The following is a 22,396-nucleotide window of genomic DNA, read 5'->3' as shown; positions in this document are numbered from 1 at the left end:
TGTAGATGTTTTCAGTCAGGATTTCTCATTCACTTTTTAACGTATCCCCGGTCAGCTGTAGCACAGGACCCACCAAAGGTTTGGCAAATCTTCTTAAATTCATTAAATACTGGAGATGTAAAATGTGTTGTGTTCATATTTCCAGAGGACTTCTCTCTTTCCGAACACTACTTAAGGCCTCTGACCTTAAACGTCGTGTGCTTGAGCATGTACTTGCCATCATAGAGAACTAAGAAGCACATTTTTGATGACCTCGTCGGTGCCATTCAGAATGTTGGATTCCTGCTGGATCCTGCCATCACACTTTACACACTTGACCACATTTTCCTATACATAAATTACTATTGCTTAGTTCCGGGTTTCCTTGCTGAGTCATAAAAGCGTGCAAAGCCAGTGCTTTTGTGAATTCTACTTTCCAATGTTCTTTTTAAATTTCGCCAGATTGATTCTTTTACTCCTGCAGAGAACTAGAGCTTCAAAGAGAAAAATCATACCATGGTTAAGAAGTAGTAAAGAACCACCTTTATTGGTATCTTTGAGGTATTTCACCATGTAGATTTGTTAAACTTGTTTTAGATTTCAAACAAAAAAAGCCCAGTGGCAGGTGATTTCTCAATTAATTTAACATCCAGTGGCATCTGCCTTCTCAATTGACAAATCTGAACCTCCCAATGTATGAAAATTACTATTATGTCAGTCTTTCTGTCAGATCTAGTCTTTCGCTTCCTCGCAATATATGAAAATTACTATTATGTCAGTCTTGCTGTCAGATCTAGTCTTTCACCTACAGATGAACCTAGTGGGAGCTCTCTTCTGCCCAACGCCTCTTCAAGTATTAATAATGAACGAACAAATGATTTTTGGACCATGTGGTTTGAATCCCAGTGAAGGGGCCCACAAGCCCATTCCGTTGGATTCTGAAAGCGTCCTGGAACTCAGATCAACCTGAAAAGTATGTCTCTTGTTCCTGGTATGGAAAATGTACTACATTCTTCTGAAATGCTACGTGATATACCCTGGTGTACCCGAGCGTCTTGATTGTACTCCTGTTCCAGAATGTTAAATCTGATTTATGTTATTGTTGCATTCATAAAATAAATAAAATATAATTTATTACTTTCTACTTGATATAGCACCGCTACCAATGTGAATACATTCCTGGAATCTATGATGTAGCACGAGGTCATGATGAATAACAGTCAAACGGCTGCAAAACTGTGACGTGCTTGAATTGTAAGGCCTTTCACCAATCCTTAATTAGAACATTAGAATGTTGGGAGCTCCACTGAAAACAATGGAGTGCTCCCAGCTGAATAGCTTGTAGAAGCCCGGAGAGCCAACATTGTAATGTTTGATCTGAAGGAGACACGTTAGTGATAGATTCCATACTTTAGAATAACCCCCAGGCGTCAGACTGGATCCGGCAAGTTTATTCGCTAGCAGTACCCCTGTGCGTCAGTAGGTGGCGTCGTGCGGCTCCGCGTCCGTCGCTGGACCGAGATGACGTCACGGAGACTACTTAGACACCACCCATGCGCGCTGATGTCACTTCTTCCTTTTTCCGCGCCAGTAAGCGCAGATCCGGTTAGAGCACGTACCTCAGTCACTTTTTGACTATCTTTTTGAGACTTTTTATCTCTTGTCAGTTGCTATGCTACTCTGGTGCACGTAGGGATGCTTGGTTTTAAGTCTTGTGGGGCTTGCCATCGCAATATGTCGGTGGCGGACCCCCACGACATCTGTATCTACTGCCTGGAGAGCGACCACAACTCCCGGGCCTTCATGGACTGTTTGGCCATGGCCCTGAAGGCCTTGCGGGAGTGGCGCCGGAAGCTGTTTGAGGTCTGGCACTCCTCCCCACGCCGTTTGCGATCCAGGGGCCGCTCCAGGGAACGCTTACGGGGCCACCATCACCGCTCCTCGGGCTCCAAGTCTTCACCCTCGGATTCGGGTAAGAGACGACACAAAAAGAAGTCGAAGAAGCGTTGTCGCTGTCCGACGTCCCCCGTCGATCTCCGGATGCGGACGAGGGTGACCGGGGTTCTGCCCTTCTGGCTCCTTCGGAGGCTGGGAGTCCCGTGGCCTACCCGCCTTACCGGGGCTGTCGGCGACTCCCACTCAGGTGCAAAAATTTCTTGCCACCTTGGACCGCCTGTTTAGGCCTCGGTCTCCCGCTGGCGTGCCCTCGGGCCCCGCGGTCCCGTGTCAGGATCCTGTCGTGCCGGCGGCTCCGGCGCCGCTGGCTCAGGCCTCAGCTCCGCCTCCGGTGCCGCAGTGGGTACCATTTGTCCCACCCCCTACCCTGGTTCTCGGACACTTTTGTCCCTACCTGGGATCCGCACTGAGACACGGCGCCGGTTCGGCCACGTCCGGCACCGTTTGTTCCCGGCACCGTTTGTTTCTTCCTCGGTCCCTGCCCTACCGCTACAGCCTGTCCCGCATGTGGCGGGGGTGGAGGATGACTGGGAGGGGTCCAAGGACCCTCTTGCTGGCCAGTGTGACTCCGAGCAGGACTGGGTGGACGAGTTAGAGGAGGCCGGCAGCCTCGATCTCTCCTCTGACCCGGGGTTTGCCTCTCTTCCACCTACCATGGAGGAGGGCGCCTCTTACACGATGGTGCTTCGTCGGTCCGCTGAGGACCTCCACCTTGCTCTACCTACTGTGGCCCTGAAAACTAATCTCCTCACCGAGGTGACCCAGACGGCGTCCACTTCGTCGGAGCCCCTGCTGCCATTGAACGACGCCCTCACTGACGTCTTGCTGGGTACTTGGTCGCGGGCAGCTACAGGGGCCCGGTCGATAAGAATGTCGCCAGGCGTCATCGCCCGGTGCCGGGTGACCCTGCCTTTCTGACCACTCATCCTACGCCCGAGAGTTTGGTCATCCAAGCTTCGACGTCCCAGAGTGCCTTTCCCACGGCTCTGCCGTATAAGGACTCTAAGAAGCTGGAGCAGTTCGGCAAACGGTTGTTCTCTTCGACCAGTTTAGGGCTGACGTCAGTGAACACCGCCTGCCTCTTGGGCCGCTATTCCCACGCGGTGTGGGATGCCGTTGCACAGGTGTTGCCTCTGTGTCCTGAGGAGGCCCAGGCTGTGCTGTCTCAAGCTGTTGCCTAGGGTAAGGATGCGGCTCGGTTTTCCATTCGGTGTGGTTTGGACACCGCGGACTCCCTAGATAGAGCCATTTCTACGACTGTGGCGCCTCGTCGCCATGCCTGGTTGAGGTCTACCGGTTTCTCGCCAGATGTACAAAGCTCACTCATGGACATGCCCTTTGATGGCACCCGTCTGTTTGGCGATGAGACCAAGCGTTTTAAGGACTCGAGGGCTACGGCCTAATCCTTAGGTCTTTTAACGAAAAGCCCAGCCGCTCCTGGTTTTTGTTCCTTTCATGGCAACGGCAGAGGCACCCAGGCACATTCCTTTAGCAAGTCTGAGCAAAACCAACCGCAGCGCAGCTACGGCTTCCGCAGGGGCGGATCTGGCAAACAGCGTGGGGGTCTGTCAACCTCCGCGCCCGCTGCTTCTGCCTCCAAACCTTCCTAATCCGAGCTTTGTGGAGCACCCCAGTGGGTGGCAGGATCCGCCATCGCCTCCCCCACTGGAGCGCTGTCACATCGGACACGTGGGTGCTGCAGATCATCCGCAAGGGCTTACTCCCTTCCCTTTCAGTCCACCCCTCAAGCCATGCCACCTCAGTACCACCGCATGTCGGGGGAAAACTTGGTGACTCTCCAGCAGGAAGTTGCGACCCTCTTGGCCAAGGGGGCCATTGAGTGCGCTCCAGGGCCGGAAGTAGGGAGTGGTTGTTATTCCCACTACTTTCTGGTCCCCAAGAAGGACAAAGGGAGTCTGCGTCCCATCTTGGACCTCCAGAACGTCAACCGCTTCCTCCGGAAGGAGAAGTTCAAAATGCTGACTTTGGCTCAGGCCTTGGCTGCACTCGACCCTGGAGACTGGATGGTAGCGTTGGACTTGCAAGACGCATATTTTCACATCCCCGTCCTGCCGGCCCACCGGCGTTACCTGCGGTTCACGGTAGGCCACAAGCATTTTCAATTTGCCGTGCTCCCCTTTGGCCTTACCGGCGCCCCTCGGGTGTTCACGAAAGTGATGGCGGTGGTCGCAGCTCATCTGCGCAGGTTAGGGGTGTCAGTCTTCCCCTACCTCGACGACTGGTTGTTGAAGGCGGGCTCACCCCAGGCAGTCGTCTCCCACCTTCAGACTACGGCCGATCTCCTGCATTTGCTGTGGTTCTCCATCAATGTGCCGAAGTCGCATCTGAGTCCCTCTCAGAAGCTCCCCTTCATAGCAGCGTTCTGGATTCGGGTTTATCCTCCCGGGCAGCGAGTCCGGGATATTCAGGGTATGATTCCGATCTTTCAGCCTCTATACCGGGTTTCAGTCAGGATGACCCTCCGGCTCCGGCTCCTGGGCCTGATGGCCTCCTGCATCTTGCTGGTGCGCCATGCCAGATGACATATGCGGGCTCTGCAGTGGGACCTGAAGTTCCAGTGGGCGCAGCATCAGGGCAACCTGTCCGATCATGTCCAGATCTCGGAGGGCACTGCACGACAATTGCAATGGTGGCTTACGAATCGCGATTGGGTCGATGGCAGATCCCTCTCCTTTCCCCAACCGGAGCACACAGTGGTGACGGATGCGTCCCTCCTGGGATGGGGAGGCCACTTGGGAGAGGCGGATATCAGAGGATTCTGGTCTCCGGCGGAGTCCCGGCTCCATATCAACCTTTTGGAGCTGCGGGCGATCCAACTGGCACTGAAGGCATTCCTTCCCTCTGTCCGGGGAAGTGTGGTGCAGGTGTTCACAGACAACACCACCGCCATGTGGTATTGCAACAAACATGGCGAGGTGGGGTCGTGCACCCTATATCAGGAGGCCCTGCGCCTCTGGACATGGCTGGAACATCAAGGCATTACCTTGGTGGTTCAACACCTGGCAGGTTCTCTGAACGCCAGGGCGGAAGAACTCAGCCGCCAGTGCTTGATGGATCACGAATGGCGTCTGCACTCGGACGTGGCGCAAGGTCTCTTTCTGCAGTGGGGAGAGCCTTGGTTAGATCTATTCGCCACCGAAGAGAGCGCACAATGTCATCAGTTCTGCGCGTTGGAATTTCCAAGGCGGCACTCGCTCGGCGGCGCTTTTTGTCGCGAGTGGAGTTGCGGTCTGTTGTACGCCTTTTCCCCTATACCACTTCTGCCCAAAGTGCTGAAGAAGATTCGGCGCGACCGGGCCCAAGTCATCCTTGTGGCTCCGGATTGGGCACGAAGATACTGGTATCCCGAGCTACTCAGCATGGCAATCGATCCCCCGATCCGTCTGCCTATTCGGGTGGATGTTCTGTCGCAGCAGCAGGGGACAGTCCTCCACCCGAACCTGTCCAGCCTCCACCTCCATGCGTGGAGATTGAGCGGCGACAGTTGACAGCTTTAGATCTTCCTCCCGAAGTCTGTGATGTTATTCTGGCAGCCAGGCGTCCGTCCACTAAGACGGTGTACGCCTGCTGGTGGACCAAGTTTGTGGCGTGGTGCACAGATAAGGCTGTGGATCCCCTTTCTGCCCCTCTTTCCGAGGTCCTTCTGTTCCTTCTTTCTTTGGCCCAGCAGGGCTCTACTCTGGGCACTATCAAAGGTTATCTTTCGGCCATTTCCGCCTTTTTACAGCTTCCAGATCAGACTTCTCTTTTTACGTCCCCGGTTGTTAACCCTTTCCTAAAAGGCATTACGCACACGTTTCCTCCCCTGCCGTTCCTAATGCCTCAGTGGTACTTGAACCATGTCTTGACATATCTGATGTGCGCTCCCTTCGAGCCCCTTCATACCTGTCCTTGGCGTCTTCTCACTCTCAAGACGGCTTTCCTGGTAGCTATCACCTCTGCCAGAAGAGTGAGTGAGCTCCAGGCTCCTTCTTCCAAACCTCCTTTCCTTTCTGTTCATCCGGACAAGGTGGTTTTAAGGACCCGTCCTTCTTTCTTGCCAAAGGTTGTCACACCCTTCCACATCGGGCAGACCATCACTTTGCCTACCTTCTTTCCGCCTCCGCATCCTTCCAAAGAGGAAGAGAGGCTCCACTGTTTGGACTCAAAACAGGCGCTCTCATTCTATCTGAAGCGTGCACAACAGTTCTGGGTGGATGACCAGCTGTTTGTTGGCTACGTGGGCGCCAAAAAAGGTCGGGGCGTGCACAAACAAACCATCTCTCGGTGGGTCGTTCTGTGCATCAAAGCATGTTACTCGTTGGCTTAGAAGGAGCCCTCAGTGGGTCTGCGTGCCCATTCTAGCAGGGCGACGGCAGCCACTACTTGCTTGGGACGCGGTGTTCCCTTGCAGGACATTTGTCAGGCAGCTACGTGGGCCTCGCTGCACACGTTCACCAAGCATTACTGCCTTGACAGTCAAGTCCGGAGAGACGGCTTCTTTGGCCGTTCTGTTCTCGTGACTCTCTGGTGTGATCTTTGTTCGCAGACCCTCCACCTGGGTTGGTATTGCTGGGGTATCTATTCTAAGGTAAGGAATGTATCACTAACATGTCTCTTTCAGATAAAAAAGTTACGACTTGTGTAACGATATATCCTCCCCGTTCTGTGAACAGATTTCTAGGGTTAAGGTCATACCCTTTCAGGGCCCTAGTTTCATGGCACCAGTGGTCAGTTACTTGCATGGCTCTGCGTTCCTGGCGCGGAAAGTCGTGTACAGAACTGACGTCAGCGCGCATGGGTGAGGCCTAAGTAGTCTCCGTGACGTCCTCTCGGGCATACGACGCCAGCGACGGACGCGGAGCGGCACGACACCACCTACTGATGCACAGGGGTACTGCTAACGAAAAAACTTTCCGGATCCAGTCTGACGCCTGGGGATTATTCTAAGGTAAGGAATCTATCACTAACTAATGTCTCTTACAGATATATTGTTACACAAGTAGTAACTTGTGCTTCACAGCTGTTGCTGTGAACAAAGGTCTCAAGGAGCCCAAGGAGATTTCAATCCCCTCTGTGAGGCCTTTGGTTTACAAAGTAGAACATTCTGCCCTCTAGGGGCGGAATGTTCTAATAGTCTTAGATCCCTACGTAGTAGGCTCTACTAGCCATTAAAGGGCCGCTTCCTTGTTGAAGGCACTCACTTTCGGTTCAGGCCTTTAATGGCCGTTAAAGCCAGCTACGGTGGGCTCGAAGGCTATAATAGACTGCTTTCAGACCTAGACCTAGTTTAACTTTTATCATATTCCTAAAGAACAAGACGACGAGCTCATTAGAAAACTATTGTTGGCAGTATTGACTGGGCCATTAAGAATTTAATGTTCCCTCATTTTTTTGTAGAGATCAGATTAGCCAGAATATCATCACTGTGCCCTGCCGGACACCTTGGTTGGTGGCTGTCTGTCTCTATGATTAGGACTCTTTCATCATAGTGAAGGTGAGGTAGAAGCTATGTGTGACAATATCATTGGGAGAAAACCCCTTTAATGATAGCTCCAGAGTTTATTACAAGAATTAGACTTGATCCATACATCAAATTCTTTCAAACATTTTCACAGCTCCATCAAGCTTCCCCTCAATCATTTGACTGAGGCTGTAGTAAAAGGCATTGAAAGAGGCTTTTCACCCTCCCAGTTAGGACAACTTTTTTTAATGGGATTAAGTGGGAAATGTTTCAAATTTGCATCTGGATGCAAGTGTTTTGCTGAATTTGATGATAATCTGGTTGTAGACGGTTACAAAAATGTGCATATTGTGCTAATGATCATATATAATAGTAGAGTCCCCAGTGAATATAGGGGGTGATAACAGGGTTACCTGCATGTCAGGGGGGATGTGGGCTGAAATTCTCTCCACCCTGTCACTGTATATTTCTGCAACAGTCCACATGAGTGCATGAATTGTTTTTTGTGACTCCTTCAATAAACTTGTTTTGCACTCAGGCCAGTGATGAAATCTCCTTTTTAGGTCTTGCGCCTAGCATTGCAGTGCTCAGCACTGCTCGCGCAGCGAGAGACTTCTTGTTGGGGGTTTAAAAACTAACCTAGGAATCGTGCGTGTGCTTTTCCTTTTGCCCCACGCTATTGGCCTTTGCATGCGTCTTTTTAACAAAGACAGCACGCAATTGGTCAAAGGCGGGCGCATTGCTCCGCCCACGGCCTATTGGTGTCGGTTACCCGCAGGCCCGACATCTGTTTTGCATTATCGTGCCCGATAATGCAAAACAGATGTCTCGCTGTGGCACGCGCGAGCCCCACTTACGTGCTTGTTCTGCTTACAAAGGCTGCACGACGTGTGCAGCCGGGACAGGGGCTTTGTTAATGGCGGCGCGTGTTTATTTTTTGCATCGCGCTTTCACTCAAACTGAAAGCGCGATGCAAAAAATAAACTCAGACCCGCTTTTACCTCCCTTTTCCGCTTGCAATAAATGTTCCTGCTGAATGAACGCTTGAAGGAGGCGCACTGGTTGAAGGGTGAAGACATTCCTTTGCCTGGGGCTTTGAGGTACACGACTCGCGTGCTTTTTTATTTGTAGTTTGTGCAGTTTTATATAACACAAATTATAGCGCTTTACATGAGCACCCGTTCATAGAGTGTTCGCGGACACGGTGCTGAAACCTCCAAACACAGCCGCGTCACCACAGCGCTGTCCCTCTTCCCGCGCTGCTGCCCACTATCTCGCACACCTTGCAATCCGAAGATGGCTCCAAGGCTTGCAGAATCAGAATGGCCTACGCTCCGGACAATCCATGCTGCCGCCATTGCAAGGACACCGCTTCTGAAAACCTTATCAGACGACAGGGAAGGAGAGAACCAGCAGCGCTGACCTTCTGTCCCCGTGTCACACAAGCCGCTCTTTCTCTCTTCTCTAAATTCCTTTGACTGGGACTTTGGGGTACACGACTCGCGTGCTTTTTCATGTGTATTTTGTGCAGTTTTATATAGCACGATTTATAGTGCTTTACATGAGCACCCGTTACGTTACACAAGGACACATTCATTTTTGGTAGGCAGCACGGGGAGATTTAGTGATTTGCCCAGAATCACACTATGTTGAGCCAACGCTGATGCTCGAGCCTGTTTTCCCAAAGTCGGCAGCTCTGGCCATTACGCCGTCATTAAAACCTTTCTTGAATCAGACTGTCTCATACCACTTAAGGACAACATGGCATTGTTCCGATGATTGTATGAGAACGCAAACTGCACCCTTTTTCTTGAATAATCTATAAACTCGCATATCTTTCTATTTGTGATTTTGTCATCATGTCTATTTGTCGCACACCGTCTACTGGTGAAACTGCTTGTCACAGAAATAAACGTAATGTTGTCTACAAACGCAGGACAAGTTGAGGATGCCACACATGACGTGGATCATCTTAGCAGCTGTGCATCTCCGAACACCATTAAAATACAGTCACAAATTGCATCAACACTTTAAAACCTAAAGAAAGTTAAACTTAAATCGTACAGTAGATGCTACTGCAGGTTCACTAAAACTAACGTATTCTCCACCCCCTTGCGGGGCTTGAATGTGAGACTCCCAACAAGCAACAACACGCCATTTTTCATTGATAGTAATGTGGTGTCTAAATTGAATTGTGGTTCCACATCACTTTAGCAGGGCCTACTACTGTGAGGCTGTTGCTAATCTCCTGAGGATCACGAAGGACAATTGTAACACAGTGTCCAAAGCAGTCCTAGAATTGTCTTCTCAAGTGAGTGAAATAGCTCGCCTGAAGTAAGATTGCCTGTAACAGCAGGCAACACACAGAATCTGCATCTCTCTCTCGCTTTCTCTCTCTCTCACCAGTCGTGGAAAGCTGGCTTGGCATTTAGTACCTGGGTCCGAAAAGTCAGAAGAAGTATGCATGGGCGTTTTGAATTAAATAGTTGTGTGCCCTATTTCTTAAACAGACGTGTGGTCCCCGTGAGAGGATTGTGACCCCTCTCACAGCCAGATTGCTGTACCTAGTTACAAAAACAGTTCGGTCTCTCCAGAGCAAATACGAACTCTACAAATTCCCTCTTGCACAGGAGAGGGTGCAGCAGCGTAAGAAGAAGAGGCAGTTTTAAACTGCTGCTGATGGATTGTCCTACGTTTGGAGGGAGCAGAGATCCCCTCGAAGGAGAGTTCAGGGAGGTCAGTGCAGCACCCAGTGAGTGATATTTGGTGGGCTGCTCCTAAGAGTCTCTGTGCTCCAAAGCCAGCATTAGTAATATGCTATGGGTGCAAAATCTAAAGCCTTGCCTCAATTGAATTGGCCCACACACTGCTGCAAATGAGGGAACACTTCCTTGATATGTGAATCTTTTTGAACAGCCGTAAAAAAAAAAAAAGGTTGCATTGGACTTTCTCTGCACATTTGCAACCATTAGAATATCTATGACATTACACAGTTCAAATCAAATGCAAAACTGACAGTCAAAACTCATTAGTTAGTTTCATGCTGTAACACTGAGACACGTAGGCGAACGTGTCGGACAGTTTAGGACAGTTAAATAAGAACCTTTGGTTGCTGAATGTATGTGTTCAGTTTACTCTACGCTATATTTGTACATTTTGCCAGGCCATAAGCCAGTGCCATGTCTGCTGTGTTAAAGCAAGCTTTTACAGCAGCAGCACATGTTCTGATCAGCAGCCGGCGAAAGGCTGGGAGCAATAGTCCTGTTCTTTCTGCATGAAGACAATAACAACAGCATCGAATGTGAGCCAAAGATTCCTTCTATAGAGCACGCAGCCTTCAGGCAGCTGATGATCTTTGATATTTCCAATATTGACATATCTCTCCAGTGTCAAATCGAACAAAGTCTTGCATAACGTTTTTTTTTAGATGTCATTGAAGAGCTTTCTGCCAGGTAAGCCTGCATTGTGTTTTTGGAGAGATAGTAATATGCAGACGTGTTTTAGCGATTGCACGTTTAAATTGTTTAGCACTCGGTGAAGCTTGACAGAGTGGGCGGAATCTCGTTTTCGATCTGCTTTTCTCAAGCTGGAGACATAACAATAATTTAGTGAGCCACGTTTTGCAATCTTGCATTCATGCCGAAAGCCGATAACACATGATTCTTGCAAAAATTGCTGTTTGGTCAAGCAGAATTCCAGACGTAGCTTTGCCTGACATGTGGAGGTTGGACAAGAAACAATCATTTGCAATGCAATACGTCTCGCATTTGCGCACGTTTATGCTATTGGCATTGTAAATGACACCGCCTTTTATTTATGTTTTAAAAACCAAAACATAAATAAAAGGCATTGTCATTTACAATGTCAATAGCTCAAACTTGCGTAAATGCGAGACCTATTGCATTGCAAATGCTTGTTCTTAAACTCACTGCCAGTGCATAATTGGATCCGTTTTTGCAGGTTGTACCCACAGGCACTCATTTTTGGGCATCAACACTTATTTGCCCTCAACAGACTTAGATCAAGAGAGAGAAAAATAAAATAGGAAAAGAAAAGGAAGAGAAAACTGTCACAGGCAGAAAGCAGGGCTGAAAAAACCTGCAAGAGTGAGGAAAAGAGGCAGGGACATCTGGTAGTGGATTAAATAGGCAAGAGGCGGAATCACGACTATACGGTCTTCAAATTAGGCGCTATCAACCTTCGATAATGCCAACTGTGGGCTTCTGAGTAAAATGTTTTCCCCTGCACTTATTCTTTTACAAATTCAGCTCTACTTACTGCCAGACAAGCTCCATCAACCTAGGCTATTCCTCACTCATTCAAGATACTTCACTCAGTAATCGCATCTTTGGATGACATCCCTGTATCCTTACTGAAGTCTACCTGACTTGCTTGTAGTTTAATTGACTCCTAATGTTAGCCACAAATCTTCTTGAAAGGGACAAAAAGAAATCATTTGCATGGATCATTGACAAAGATGTAGAGTAGGAGAGGTGCGTCTATTACCTTTGTCTTCTGCATGGCTGCCTGTCTTCATTTTGTTTGAGTGGAAAGAGTCGAATAGTTTCCAAAATATTCTATTCTTTTAGTGAACCGGGTAAAAAACGGTTCTAAAGTTTCAATTCCTGGGAGTGACTTAATTATACAAAATTGTTATTACTCCTTACATTAACCAGTTACTTACAAATGACTTTAAAATACAAAACCTTAGGGGATATTCGTTCTTGATAATAAGATTTAAGTGTTGCACATGTTATCCATATTTATTGCAACTTTAAGAGATCTTTCAGAACCCGCCCATGTGTTAAAGGCTCAACACTTAGATATTTCTCAAATACATCTTTCCTGGCTCTGGCTACCACGCGTGGTTCAGTTCACTGTGCTTGCTCTATAAGTGTCTTTATCAATCCCTTCATCCTTTGCTCTCCCGATCAGATGACCACTTTTCTCCCTTCCTTTCTTCCTTCCTCAGATGGTGCATGCTGCCCCCCCCTCCCACCTGTTTGTTTGTTTTTTCTTCGCTTATATATATCTGAGACTTCGGCTCGCCGACTGCAAAGTTTCCATCTGTTTTGCAGTCCCATCTGTTGAGTTGAAAATGTAAGAACATTCTGCTTAGGAGCACCCAACTTTACCCATTTTGTAGGCGGATAAGGAAGGCACAGAGTCATAATATAGGAAATAAAATACTGAAAATGGAAATATCAAATTCAATAACAGATTTGCATTTTTGAACTTTTTGTTCTGTAACAAAACTGCAAAACTGTCAATTGGTATTTCGCCTATGAAACTACTGATGCAAAAAAGTAAAAATAATGTAAAAGTAATAAATAAAAATGTAATACCCCGTAAATATTAAAAGTAAACGGAAAAAAGAAAAAGAATCAGGTAATAGTAGAGACTGTATGATAGGTCTCTACAGTAGGGGAGGGAAAGCAAGTCCAATGGTGTGTGATTATTTTCTCACAAAATTATGGGGAATGTAGAAAAAAATGGCTCATAAATATGCGAGAATTTCGTGCAATAAACTTTGGGGTATCTTTTGTGAAAATTGATTTCAAGGGAACTTCTCGTCTTGCAAAGTCACTCAGGATTCTGGCAAGGTGATTTGATTGGTTTGAGGAGAAAATGCTTCTTGTGACACAACTTCTGCTCGAACATGTCTCATGCTTGACATTGTTTGATCAAACCAGCAAAAAACAAGAGTGCAGATTGTTGCGCTAACATGATTTCTGACATTTCCCACAATTTGTTGTAATGTGAATATGCACAAATTACGCCAGTGTAACAGAAAAAAACACATGGGCCTAAAAACAACCCTCTACCTTCTTAAAAAAATTATATTTAAAATGTGTGAAATAACGGTGTTCATCATGTTGAAGTTCATTTGAGCTATATTAAAATTCTTCATTTAGGTACATCTTTGTCATTTCTGATGTCATAGATTTGTAAAGTATATGGTCTAGTCAGGAGCGGTCACTGGTACTGTGAAGTGGTGGGGAGAAGGGAGGGGGGGGGAAACAAAAAAAGACACATAAAAAATAAATAAAACTGCACATTCCCAGCATGTGAGCAGTGCTGGGATTGTACTGAGCGCCTCGGTTGGGCGCTCAGACCCAAAGTGGGAGCCTGTGTTGGTTTCTCCACCCAGCCGTACAACACAGCTAGGTGGAGAAAGGCCTAGTGCGCATGACGCCAAACCGTCATGCGCATTTAGCAGTGCCCACCACTGTCCCCTCCTCCCTGGTGCGGCAGCGTCACTGTGGCTGTCCCCGCCCCTCCCTCGACACGGCTGGTAGGACGCAAAATAAAATGATAATAAAAACACTTTATTCTCACTTTATTTGTCCTTGTCTCTGCTGGTTTTCAGCAGGGGGCAAGGACGGAGGAGCCGCCACTGGGTCTAGTTTATTTTTCTCCTTTTTAATTTATTTCTCGGGTATTGATGGTGGTTCTCCTGCTTGTCTCCCTTGAGCATGCTCTTGTTTTCTTGCTGCCTAGTTCTATTTTTTTCTCTTACCCGCTGTAAACCTGGCCTCTCCCACCAACCTTTCTGCTTCTATGCTTGCTTGGGCGCAGAATGACAGGGTGATGATAACACGCTGACAGATCCATTCCCAGGAAGCTGTTTTATGGTTTTGAATTCAATGCACTAGTAATAAGATATTCTAAAGAGGTAGGACCGCGCCATAAATTTAATGCAGCGTTTATTATAATTGGTGAAATATGAGTGTTTAGTAAATAGGGCATTATGGAGATGGGCCCTGAGGGCAGCAGCCTCTCACTGCACTGAATGTCACCCGGCTCCAGCGTGACATCCTAATAATAATGTTACTGCAAAGATAAACCAAGGCAGTTCCAAATGATGGTTTTATTAGCTACAGTTGTTATAAATTTAAAAGAGGCCGTGTGCTCTTAAATGAATATGTTATGTAGTAGCTTCTGGGAGATGCATGGCTAAAGATAGAGGAAATCCTAGTATCTATATCTAAAAGCTGTTTTAGAAAAATGTGAATAAAGGGCTTATAAAAACCCAAACTAATATTCTGTTATTGCGAGTATTATTAATTTGGCATGAACCTTCAATTAAATTCAATTAAAAATACTTTGTTCAGTGTGTTAAAAAACAACCATGTAAGCCGTCGTAATAAAACAATCGCATGTGATTAAAATTGAGAAATAAAAACAGCAACAGTGACGGTTGATTATAATCATGAATGTCCCTACCAGAGGTACATGTTTAAAATTACTAAAAGGCTGCCATCCTGTCTCCTTAGTGTTCGTTACAGCATCAAAGAATTATACTTTTAAGTAAATTTGGAATGAACCCATTGGTAGAGAATAGTTGGAGTAGGAATATATAGAATTTTTATGTGAGACCAGGAACGTTATCCACACATCCCCCACACACACCAAAAAATACAGCCTATTATAGTGACTTTACTGTTATTGGTAAATTCCACCTATCATTGAAAATACTTTTTTGTCATTGTAGTTAGCATATTCAGAAAGTTGGGGTAGGCCAAGCTTGGTGCTGATGTTGTCAGGGGGATTAAGTTAAGGGAAGGGCAATTACAAAGCATTTTTCATTTTAGGCACCTTAGGAATTTATGCTGACAACTGCTGCAAAATTGCTGATCAGAAGTGCAACAGTATTGCCACAGAAATAGGCAGGCAATTCACAAAGGCATTTGTGAGTTGGTGAAGTAAATGACTTTATGAATCGGTCGTGAAATGTCCACTTCTCAATTAGAAAAAGTGCAAAGAGGGCTCTTTCTATATACACTAATTGTACAAGAATATTGCCTACATGTTCTCGCTTTTACCCATTTTTACTGGTTTTGAGACCAGTTCACAGTGGAATTTATGATTACAGTGAGTAATACTTCACCTGTGAACAATTATAATATTGCTAAACCAATATCTCCTTGTTGTTGCAAAGTAATTGATGCTACCTTATGGACTTCCCACCCAACAACGGCTTACAGCGATTTTCTATTTAATTGGGCGTCGATTACCACTAACCTTCTATCACCCCCCTCAGATAATAAGATTTATAATTCTCTCAAGCTCCGGTGAAGCGGCATACAAAACGCTCCTGCCATAAAACAAATGATGGTAGCAGGTTGAATGCTTACATGCTACTTTGAGCTTCTGTATAAATAAACATTTAATTCTGTAAATCTGAATAAATCTTCTCAAGCCTCTAATTTATTGTGGTTTGTCCCGTAGACCTTTATTCTGAATAGACAATTTGTGCAGTTTGTTGCAACTCTCAGTAGATCATGAGATACTTGTGTTACTAAATGCTGTTCGGCCGGCAGAAAAGTGTTACACTTATAGTTAACTTTGCAAAATATCTTTTGCTTTTCCAATAAGTGATGTTTCACTAATTTGCACTAATTTGGAAGGATCTTAGCATGTTTATGATTTATTCTTGGTATGTCGAGATACGTAGCGGGTTGCCAAAGCAAAGGGGTGGTATAAAAGATTTTAGCCGTCCAGATCCGTCAATAGGGGCTAAAGGTGGTGAGAGACAAATGCATTTTTAATTCACTGATATATTTTGCGCCATTGGACAAATTTGCACAAAACATAATACAACAGACTGGGTTTAACGGACTTTCTTCCAAAGTCCAAGCAGATTCGTCCAACTGAACCAAAGTTATTATCAAATGGAAATGTTCCCCTCTTGCTTTATGTTAGCCGCAGGCCAGGCCTTCACAGGCCACAGGTTAGGTGAGATATGGAAGTCCACAGCTCATGGCCAAAAGCCGTGCACATTTGTATTGGATGGGGATGGATGCCAGGAGTGGTCACAGGCAAAATCGGTATAAAACTGGAAGATCTGTGGACAAAACGATCAATTTTCAATACAAACAGTGTAAGCTTCCAGAGATGCAAAAACATACCTTGTAGCATAGAAAAGATAAAGAGATTGTACAGAGCTTGTACACTGCTAGAGCAAACCAGTGGGCAGGACACACCTCTGAATGAAAGCATACAGGTATCACAGGGGAGTTGGAGAATAGCAATGTGCAAAGAGCTTCTACTTCTCTTCTACTTGTGTAGGAATGGAAAATTAACTATATGATAAGCCAGACATCTTTGTGGTGAAATAATTATTTGATTTCACGTACCAGCCAGATTTTCAGAAAAGTGATTTAAGTCCCTTTTTTTGATTGCATGATTAATGTGAGAGTTGCGAACTAAGCATAACGCCTAGCGATTTGGGTGATCATCCCTCAGTTGGCAACATCCCATGGATTACAAGGTGAACCCACTAAGACTTAAACAGGAACAATCAATAACTGTGTGACAAGGCAAGACGGTCATGTGAGATGCTTTTAGAGATAGGATTGGGCCACCTTGCCTTCAAAGTGCAGCAGGAACCTCTCTGGAGCTGGGTATCTTCAATAAACCATGCATTCTGTTACAGCTATATCTCATCTGCATACAGATTGGTAAAGAAGTCACTGGATCTCCTGTTTGAAGGTAAATCATCTCTGGAGAGAGTTAAACCCACAAGCCGCACACAAGATCAGAAGAAGGCAACCAACAATATTTCTTCTTGATAAATGTAGATATCCTATTTAAAAAAAACTTAACCAACCTCTCAACATGCCCAGCAGCAGTCACTGTCAAATCCACCCCATGCACTGCTTAGTGCATCCAGAACATCACGTGTCATCCGGAGATGTCTTTGTAAATCGCTCTCTGGGAGATCTCTTTCCCTATGAGAGAGACATTGATGAAAGGTCTGCAATTGACCAAATCTGAGCTGCCAATGCCTTCTGTAGAAAGGTCTTCTATCTCAATAAGAGTTGAAACGTATTTTATACCTTAAAACATCTCGTGTATGTTAGCATCACATACTTACTTCATTTAGCTTAGTACATTAATGGGCGAGGCCAATTAAAATGTATGTTAGATAGATAAAGGCTATCATCATACTAATATGTTTAAATGCAATTAAAATGTTTTAGGATCTCCATAGTTTACTCAAATCCCACTTTTTATAAATGAGGCTGAATTTTTGCCTGAGCCTTGGGTGAGCAAATCCATACACAGAGTTTGAATGGATTCCAATGTGATTTTTGCTTGCACTGATAACCAGCTAAGATAAATGAAACACTGAACAAAGAATTAGATTAAAGAAGATATATTAAATGTAGCCATTAAAGGATTTTGTGTCTGCCGGATGATAATAAAATTATTAGCATATCACTATAAGTGCCCCATTAAAGGAGAAAGAGTTTAAGGGGCATGCAGGATTTAGACTTTGACAGTAAAGAACATGATTTAGGCCTGGCTATTCTTCCCTTCAGCTGTAAGCTATACACCCTTTGCACCTGCAGATCTCTGAAATGGGAAAAAGGAACCCCTCCAAACACTGGACTCAAAACATTCTGCAGAAAAGCCATCAACAGGCTTATTCAGTCTTAACATGGAGGGCAGCGCCAGCTGATGTGCTTCTTGGGCTGAGAGGGAAACACTGTCTTGAAAAAAAAGCCTCACCAGTATTCTGTTGGAAAAAGGGGTGAGGGCATGTAGCCAGTTCGACGCTGGTGGATTGGGCTACCCGTGTCAGGTATTTCTTAAACAAGTGCAGCTTGAATCATTGCGGATTTAAAGAGGGGCTCGCTCAAGACAGCTCTGGTGGATGTGGGCCAGATTCTAGTGGCTTTTAGCACATGGGTTTCAATTGCTTGCCCTCTAGTTGCGGGTGGGCCAGCTGCAAAAATACTGCCTTTTTATCAATCATGCTCACTCGAGATTAGAAACCTTGCAACAAATACTGCTGCTCACTCACAGGAGGAAGATTAATAGTTCATTCCTGTTATTATAGGATTTTCTGACCTCAACACTTGCAATGTCTTGTATGGTTAGGCTTCAAAAGTGAACTGAATATATTCACATTATAGAATTGTATTTATCTCCAGTAAGCATGATTGAAGAGAAAGTGTTGATGTGGGTTTGCATGCAGCTGGGATCTATCTAATATTAGAACATTAGAATGTGGGGCGCTCCATTGAAAACAATGGAGTGCTCCAGGCTTTTAATGGCCAGTAGAAGCCGAGCCCGAGGGGATTAAAGTCCACTCGGACTCCATGAGGCCTTTGTTTTACAAATTAGAACATTCTGCCCTCTAGTGCGGACTCCTCGCTGAAGGTCAGACTCACGGCCTCAGCCATTTTTTTTTATAACTTTCAACTCAACAGACTGCCTGCATGTTCATGCCTGTTCTGTTAAACTTGTGTTTTTAACTTATTGTTAGTCAACCGGCAATTCTTGCCCTCCCCAGTTTTACTGGCTTCACTGTTACTGCTGCTAGACATCACTGTTTTAATTGCGCCATTTCGTCTATCCACTCTCTCTCACTAATTCTTCTTGGCTAGTTGTGAGTTGTCCCCGTTCCGCCACGGCTTGTGCTGCTTGAGCGGAGGGACGTGATCTCCTGGTTTCCTTTCCGGTGTGTCTACCGGAAGTAAAGTTGCATCCCCACTGTTGTAACCTCTGCGTTCCTCTCCTCATACCTACTTAAGGCAGGAAGGGGCGCGGACAAGTCCTGTCTGCGCCCAACCATGCCTGACTGCTGCAAGCCGCCACGACCCCTGCCCGTTCCTTTAAAATTACAGGTAATTCAGCCTTGGTCAGTGTAGATAATGGCAAAACTACACTACTCAAGCCTAGAGCTTAATTTATTAAGTAACGCCTGTGTACATTACCACTCCCAAAGTAGATACGGAATCCAACCCCAATAAGCCAATCTCACTCCCTGCACCTCAATTAAATAATGTTTCAGACACTGACAAAACCGAGATGCCTAAACAACTAAACAGCCTTTATTTTAATGCCCGCTCAATTCCAAAATATGCACTCTAAATATGGAGTCTTCTCGACATAGAAAAAACAGTTATTTATTTCATTACCAACACTTGGCTCCACGAACATGCCTCCCCTGATGTGGCAATCGCGTTCCCTCCAGAATACCATCTAACCGGACTAGATAGGAACGTCAGAAGAGGAGGCGGTATTGCAATAGTCACCAGGGCTGGGACTAGAGGTTACCACACTGGAGACCTTTACCACAGAAATGTCTGAATTGTGCATTTTCAGAATTGAAATACAATCTAAGGGAACCTGGAGAGGTGCCCAAGTGTACAGACCTCGCTGCCAGAAAATTAATTTTATAAATCACCTACTCCAGACAAATGCCCTACATGTATTAGCAGCTGACAAATTTCTCGTCATCGGGGATTTTAACTATCATGCGGAACTGCTTTCAGACCCTGACAGAAGTCAACTGATTACTAATTTGAACACATTGGGATTAGGTCAAATGGTGGCGGGACCCACCCACTCGGCAGGTCACACCCGTGATCTTCTGTTCCCCAACAGAGCCAATGTCAGAGTTGAGTCCCCTCTCCCTCTGCTCTGGTCTGACCATTACCTGCTGAAATTCTCCCTACCAATAGCCACCACCAAAAACTGCCCTACTAGTGAACCCACATGGAGAAGGCCTTGGCGGAAAGTCACTACAGCGACCTTTTTGGCCCACTTTAGCCCTCCGTCTCTATACTGCACCGAAAACATAGATCATGCAGCAACAGCCTTTGAGGATGCAATCACACTGGCCTTGAACATCTTGGCCCCTCTGTCAAGGTTCAAGCTTAAGCCTAGGGCATCACTCTGGTTCACAGAATCATTGAAAATTGAAAAAACTCTCCAGTAGGAACGCTGAACGTAAATGGAGGAAATCCAAGTCTAGTGAAGACTGACCAAAGTATAAACATATCCATCGAGGCTACTTAGATAACATCAGACATGCCAAAAAACTGTATCTTATTAACAGGATTAACAAAGCTGCCAAGTCCAATAAGGAGCTTTATAAAATATTAAAGGAATTTACTACTCCTTCTCCCGGTCAGCCCTGTAACCCATCTTTGCAAGAATGTGTGGACACGCTGTCAACTTTTGTTGAAGAAAAGATCATTACTATTCATAGTTCCTTTCCACACCATGACACTTAAAGTCCCAATAACAACCCTGACACTAACCTCAACCCCACCCTTCCCCTCTTACAGGAGTTCACGGCACTCACCCCAGATGAAGTTTCAACCGCCCTGGTAAAGATCAAATCGGGTTCTCCAGTAGACCCGGTTTCACCCTGCTTCTTTTCAACCATTGCCCCCTTGCTCATTAGTAACCTCACATATTTATTTAATATGTCACTAGCACAAGCAGCAGTCCCTGCTAGATGGAAAGCAGTGTGGCTTAAGCCAATTCCAAAAAACCTTCTAGTGACCCCAAGGTACCTAGCAATTACCGTCCAATTTCTCTGCTTCCTTACTTTGGAAAGGTACTTGAGTCCTTGGTCAACAAGCAACTTACCACCCATCTGGAGAGTCATGGACTGTTGGATCCTCACAGTCGGGGTTCAGGGCTGCCCATAGCACTGAAAACTCGCTAGTGGAGATTGTAGACAACATTAGACTGGCCTTGGACAACAGGTAGTCAGCCATGCTAGTCCTGTTGGATCCATGAGCCACCTTCGGCACCATCTCCCATAGCATTCTAGAACAACGGCTCTGGGAGATGGGTGTTAGGGGTGTGGCCTTGGACTGGCTCAGAAATTACCTAACTGACCAAACCATCACAGTACAAATGGGCACCACGACCTCCTGCAGTCGGCCAGTAAAAATAGGAGTCCCTCAGGGCTCCATTTTAAGTCCCATGCTCTTCAACCTGTACGTGACACCCCTGGCCAAAGTGATCAGGTCCTACGGTTTTGATGTGGTATCATACGCTGATGACACCCAGCTATTGATTACCCCAGGCCCCGATCCCACTGACACAAGGATCCGTTAAAAAAATTGCATGATCCACATTGACAACTGGATGCATATCAACCACCTACAGATCAATGGAAGTAAGACAGAGGTCATTCTTTTTGGTAAGGCTCATGAATTTTCGTCTAATGACTGGTGACCCCAGAGTTTGGGCCCCTGACCATCTCCCAAACCCTAGGTGCGGAACCTTGGAGTGATGATTGACAATCAGTTGTCAATGAAAAGCCATACAAATCACATAATCAGCATCTGTTATGGCATTATGCGTAATCTACGCAAAATGTTTTAATGGATCCCTATTGAATCTAGGAAACCACTTGTCCAGGGACTAATGATAAGTTGTATCGACTATGGAAATGCCCTGTTGGCCTCCATAAACGAGGAGCTCTATTCCAAGCTTCAAGTCTTGCAAAATACTGCTGCTAGATTCGTACTAAACCTCCCATCGAGAGCCCCATCAGTACCCAGTCTGAGGACTCTGTCATTGGCTTCCTATTAGGAAGCGAATTCACTTCAAAATCTTCTGTCTGGTTCATAAGAACATGTATGGAAATGGGCCAAGCTACTTCGCCAAAAAACTCTGCTGGTATCAGCCGAGCAGGATGCTTAGGTCAAGTACCAAATGTCTCCTTACCCCTTACAGAATCCGCACCGCCAGGAATGGCGATAGATCTTTCTCTTTCCTTGCACCTGCTTTCTGGAACAAGCTTCCATCACAGCTCTGCAGGGAATTAAAAACCTGGCTATTTGACCATTTATAATGACCGTACATCTGACCACCAGTCCCTATGAAGTTTACACCAGTGCCATAAGACCTCCGGGTGATATGTGCGCTTAATAAATTCCTCTGACTTAACTTGACTAGTGGCGGGATGCTGTAATAGCCTTATAGTCCTCCGTAGCTGGGCTATACCGGCATTAAAGTTCCGCTCCCTTGTTAAAGGCCCTCGCCTTAGGCCTTTAATGCTGGAGCAGGCCTGACATGGCCGGTAGAGCCCTCTATGGTGGGCTCTAAGCCTATATTTCAACATTGGAATGTTGGACGCTCCTTTGAAGACAATGGAGTGCTCCAGGCTTCCAATGGCTAGTAAAAGCCCGGAGCTCCAACATTCCAATGTTGGTCGTTCACAGCTGTTGCTGGGAA

The 22,396-nt window shown here is 46.0% G+C and overlaps 1 protein-coding gene across 2 annotated transcripts in view; it reads left to right on the top strand.

Moving 5' to 3' along the window:
* Positions 1-22,396, top strand: part of SDK1 (sidekick cell adhesion molecule 1) — a 2,285,003-nt gene that overhangs the window by 1,344,952 nt on the left and 917,655 nt on the right. The window lies entirely within an intron of this gene.

Source organism: Triturus cristatus, chromosome 10, assembly GCF_964204655.1.
Source record: "Triturus cristatus chromosome 10, aTriCri1.1, whole genome shotgun sequence".
Lineage (NCBI taxonomy): Eukaryota > Metazoa > Chordata > Amphibia > Caudata > Salamandridae > Triturus > Triturus cristatus.
This window is presented reverse-complemented; position numbering and strand designations above follow the sequence as displayed.